The sequence below is a fragment of the Nicotiana tabacum genome, chromosome 16 (genome assembly GCF_000715075.1).
Source record: "Nicotiana tabacum cultivar K326 chromosome 16, ASM71507v2, whole genome shotgun sequence".
Lineage (NCBI taxonomy): Eukaryota > Viridiplantae > Streptophyta > Magnoliopsida > Solanales > Solanaceae > Nicotiana > Nicotiana tabacum.
The window spans coordinates 148,623,519-148,629,345 of record NC_134095.1 but is presented as its reverse complement, the minus strand read 5'-3'; positions in this window follow the sequence as shown (position 1 = coordinate 148,629,345).

The window sequence follows — 5,827 nt, the reverse complement described above, 5'->3', positions numbered from 1 at the left end:
CTCTTATTCTCTGTCCTCTAAAATCTGATCCAAGTCCTTCCTTTTATATCCCATTCCCAAACCCTTTAATTAATTAATAACAACCACTTTCTCCTACCAAACCCACTATCTTCCCACTCATCCCCCACTACATTAAACTAATATATCAAACCAACCCATTACATCTTGTCCCACATGCCTACCATAAACAATTACCATATTCCCCTCCACTACATTTTGTCTTGTCTCCCATTTATATTAAACAAGTATATCACCCACACCCCATTACATTTTGTCCCACATGCTTAACATAAAGAATTATTCAAAAATGTTTAATTACCAAACTACCCCTCCGACCTTATTGCAATTACCATTTTACCCCTGCACGTACTGTGATTTACCAAACTATCCCCATCAGCTATAACCAATCAATTAATCAAACTCAACCAAAATATAGCTAATATGACCAATTTCTTAAACAAATTCAACCACAACTCATATGAACAAAGATGAACAACATCAAATTAATGTGAATGAATTAACCATATTGGGAACCAATCCTAGTTAATTTAGACCAAAAATGGATGAGCAAGGAAACAACAATATTAACAACACAATACATATTCATCAACGAATCAAAAACCAAAACATAAACTCACGTTAAATCAACTGGATTAAAATGAACTTCAAACCAAGATAAACATGAATTAAATCAACTTAAACAACAAAACATGATGGATTCAAATAATTAAACCAACATATTTCCTTATTACAACTACATTTTTTTAGACAAATAACAAAACAAAGCCGAAGAAGAAACAATTATGAATTTAAACTTGAATCTAACAACATTAACAATTTCTGAAAAATACAAAAAACACATGAAACATCTAAAAATAATTAATTAAACTTCAATTTGAATCTAACAAACATTAAACTAACAATTTCACATGAACAACTGAAAAAATAACAAAACAATGAACATGAACAAAACAAAAATCAAACATTTACCGTTTTTAGATTCGAGAATATGAAAACGAAATACGGACAAAAATAAAACTCAAAATCAACTAACCGGAAATGAAACGATGAACAACGACTGACCAACGATAAACTCGTATGGACTGTTTTTACGACCCCAACCAAAACTCGAACAAACGAGATGGTTTGAGTCTCGTTTTCGGACTGGACTGAAGCAGCGATGAACCCATTTCTGTTATGGGGTCTGTTTGGATGTAGTGAAGCAGAAACAGTAGGGTCATCCATGGACGACGAACGCAACAACAGCTGGTCGTTGGCGAGGCAGCTTGGGGGCTTGAGGTTGAACACCGAAGCAGCAGCAGCTGGAGGTGAAGAAGAAAACTGAAGCAGTAGCAGCTTCGTGAGCAGCAACATCCATGGTAGAAACAGTGATGGCGATGAGCAGCATGACGAGGAAGATGAAGCAGAAACAGTCATGAACTTCTTTGAACGTGCGGGGGCTGCTGGAGGTCGACGTACCGTTCGTCGTCGACGACTGGATGTAGCAGCTGAAGATGAAGCAACAACGCAGAAACAGTTGCGTGAGCAGCAGCAGCAGTGGCTGGACGCGAGGAGGAGGAAGGAAGAGTCGTTCATGTTGGTGAAGCCGCGGGTGTGAGTGTGTTACGTCGCCGTGGTTGTGTGTGTGTATGTGTTGTCGACGTGGTTGTGTGTGTGGCGTGGGGATGAAGGGAATGAGAGAGGGGCAACCATGGGAGGGGCTTTGAGCTCTTTTGGAGAAGAAGGAGAAAAGAGAAAGAAAGGGGGGGGGGGGGCGCGGATGAGTTTAGTCTAGGTTTGTTTTTTTTTTTTTAATAAAAATGAAAAATGAAAATGAAGAGGGGGAGTTGGGTTGTTGGTACTGGACTGGGTCGACCCGGTTTGGAATGGACTGGGTTATAGGGAGGTTGGGCCATTTTTTGGGCCTGTGGCTTGAAATTGAAGAAGAGGCCCAATTCCGACTTTCTTTATATTTTTGCTCTCCTTTCTTCTTTTATTTTTCTAAAACTAAATTCTAAAACTCCTTAAATTATTATTAAGACTAAATTAAGTTATAAAAGCACAAATTAACTCCCAATAACAATTAACGCATAATTAAGTAATAATTAAGCATAAAATTGTATATTTGGACATTAAATGCTAAAAATGCAAAAGATGCATGTTTTTGTAATTTTTGAATATTATTTTTTTGTAAAACAAATTTAATTACTAACAATTGTAGAATTAAATCCTACATGCAAAATGCGACATATTTTTGTATTTTTATTAATTTAACAAATAAACATGCACAGACAAATATACAAATAATTACACAAAAATACCACAAAAATTCAAAAAATTGCACACCAAGAAAAAATCATTTTATTTTGAATTTTTTGGGAGTAATTCTCATATAGGGCAAAACTCACGTGCTTACAATGATTAATTTAGAAAAAAACCAGTGTCCAAGTACTGTCGGAACACTACCAAAATTTTGAAAAAATATTTTGACTTTTAAAATTGTTTCTAAAAAGGCAGAAAGTGTGTAGGAATGAGTCTTTTATTTTAATTTGCTTTATTTTCAAAAAAGAATAAAAAATGAAAAAGAAAAATAGTTTTTTTTGCTACAAAAGAAAAAAGAAAAAATATGTTTGTTTTCAAAAATTAGTTAGTTTATTTCCCGAACTACGTGGGTTTGATTCTCACCGGATGTGAGATATGTAGGCAACCCTCATCGGGTCCAACCTCCCCTTTTGCTAAAATAGCCAAAAACAAATAAATAAATAAAAAAAAAACATGTCAAAATTTTAATTTTGTCATAAATAAGTCGGGTGATGTCCAACCTCCCCTTTTGCAAAAAATAGCAAAAAAAATAAATAAATATATATATGTCAAATTTTAATTTCATCATAAAGAAGTCGGGTGACGCTGTTTTGTCAAGTGTGTGTGTGTGTGTGTGTGTCAAATTTTAAAATCATCATAAAGAAGTCGGGTGACGCTGTTTTGTCAAGACATAGCCGAATGTTCCCGAAAGGGACGCCGGAAGGCTGAATTTGCATAAACGGCCACCTTTTGGGTCATGTTTAAGATTTGGTCCAGTTGACCCACACAACCTTAAAAATCTTCGTCCCCAAGGCGTTGAAAGGACGTGTTTGCAATATTGAGTTTTCTAATTTGAAAACGATAAAAAAGTCATAAATAAGTCGGGTGATGCTGTTTTGTCATAAATAGCCGAATGTTCCCGAAAGGGACGTCGGAAGTCGGGTGACGCTGTTTTGTCAAGACATAGCCGAATGTTCTCGAAAGGGACGCCGGAAGACTGAATTTGCATAAACAGCCACCTTTTGGGTCATGTTTAAGATTTGGTCCAGTTGACCCACACAACCTTAAAAATCTTCGTCCCCGAGGCATTGAAAGGCTGTGTTTGCAACACCAGGTTTTATTGTAATTTGAAAAAAAAACAAAAAAAACAAAGAGTCAGCGGTCACGAGAATACCGTTTGGGCTTTTGGTCAGTGTCTTAAACCGTTCTTGCCGAAATAGCCTTAGAGTATCTTTCAGTTGTCGAAGGGCTACTTTCGTAAAAGAACGGACAAGTTTGTAAAGTGTCATAAAATAATCCTCCCGGGCCTCAAAATTCATGTGAAATTAGGAAGGGGCCACATTTGCAAAAATAACTATTTGGTCGCATTTGTAAAATGGAGAAAGGAAATTGGCCGCTTGTTTTTGAGTTTGTAAATCTTTGATTAGACTATGTGGGTTGTTTGATTTTCGAGTTTGTAGGTCATCTTTAAGCCGTTGAAACCCAGTTTGTTTTATTATGAAAATTGAAAAAAAAATTTACCTTTCATTATTGGGCCGAACTACGCAAGGTCTGATTCATGCGGAGTCATGATACGTAGGCAATCTCCATAAGATTCGACCACCAATGAAAAAGAAAAAAAAGAGAAAAAAAAGGAAAGCACGAGTGTATCGCATCTCTGATAGAATGGTTTAATTGCTTAGGTGCATTGCATCTCTGATATATGATTATCTGTCAAATGCCATAACACTAACATGATGGCTTCCCTTTGCTGTGTTCATATATAGAAAAGTGGTTGGTTTTGGTAACTCCTCCCTGAAAAGCAAATGACACAGAACCTCAGAACAGAGTGGGTCGGTACCAATGACCGACAACAACTGGTCGAACCGAACAACGGGTTGGTAGAAGAAGTGAAGATGTTGAGACAGCATGTGGCAGATATGTATCGGGCGTGGGTGGCTCGGATAGCACCACCCCACCACCACCTAGCTTCCTGGAATCTGTCCCTACGCAAACACCGAGCACAAGGCCAGATGCTCCCCCACACTCGCCATATATAACCGCCCATCACAGCTTTCCCGGCCACCCGAGTAGCTCTATCACTCGCCCTCCGGCTATGTTTTCTCAATGCTTCTCCCCTCCCCAACACCACTTCTATCCCAGTGACCCTAAAAACCATACTTCACTTTCCAAGTACCCGGCTCCACAAAATGCCTATCCACCCTCACAAGCCTACCAAAAGCCATCTGGATCAGGTTTCCGGCCCAGTCAAGCATGCAAGAATGAGAGGTTGCTGAGGAAAAGAAAGGCTTTCACCCCTATTGGAGGATCATATGCCGGTTTGTTCCAAAAGTTGAAGCAATTGGACATGTTGAAGTCGATTCATATAAACATGCCAAACCCTCTGTCGAAGAAGCTGGATTTTTCTAAAAGGTGCGCATATTGCTCAGATGCACCGGGGCATGACACAGAGAAGTTTTGGAGGCTGAAGGAAGCAATTCAGAAGCTTATTGATGCAGGTGACATTGTCGTGCAAAATCCGGATGCAACAGATACCAGCCAAAGTCCATCGCCTATTCAAAGTGAGATGCATAGGTCGAATACGATTTGTTTTGAAAAGGGGTATGAGAATTCTTCTGAGATCCTTGGAAGTCCGCGCATGGCAAAGTTTTCAGTGCTATCAGGGGTTGTTCTTAAGAACGAGCCTGCAAAGGGAACCCAAAAGCAATTTGTTAAGAATGATGAGACGAAAGTTGGTGGAGATCCCAGTAAGGTTGATGCCGAATACAATGGCTAAGATGCCGAGTTTGGCAATTGGAAAGACGCTTCGTTCCTTGGTTAGCAAGAGAGAAGCTTGTGGTGGCTTATTTTGTTGTCATTTCTGTTGTCCGGATTATTTTTAGGGTTGTAATCCGGATGTTTTCTTGTGTCAAACTTTCTTATCTTTCCGTTTTGTCATAGCAGTTTAAGTTTTGTCCAGTTTGTTTTAGGATTTTATTCTGGTTTGTTTTGTTTGTCTTGTTATTCAAACCATTCCACCGGTAGTCTAAAGCAAGTCCGGTCTTTTATTATTTCCAGTCATCTTTTTTTTAGTCCTTTTATCATTTTTTTCAACGTCGATTCTAGTGACATGACATGCGCACACAGTTTGGGCCTAATATTAAAAGTTAATCACAAAACCCCGGAAAGGTGATCAGAACATTTAAAGGAAATAAGGACGGTTTGAGATTATTTGGAGCTCGAGTCATGTGGAACTAGGGCAAGTAAAACACAAAGAAAACCGTTTAAAAGCAAGATTCTCCAAATTGGCATGAGGGTCGTTCATGATAATGAGAGTGAGAGTGTCGCCCAACGGTGCTTTAGAAATGACTAATGAAAAAGCAAATGTTGAATATAATTGTCAAGTGTAGCACCATCAGAAGAGGCTACAAATCTTTGTTTAAATTGTGTTGTTTGCACTTGGCATGTTTTGAAGACTGGAATGACGAAGGCATTTTGTTCTGCTACCTAAACACTTTATCCTTCGTTACCCCTTTTGAGCCTTATT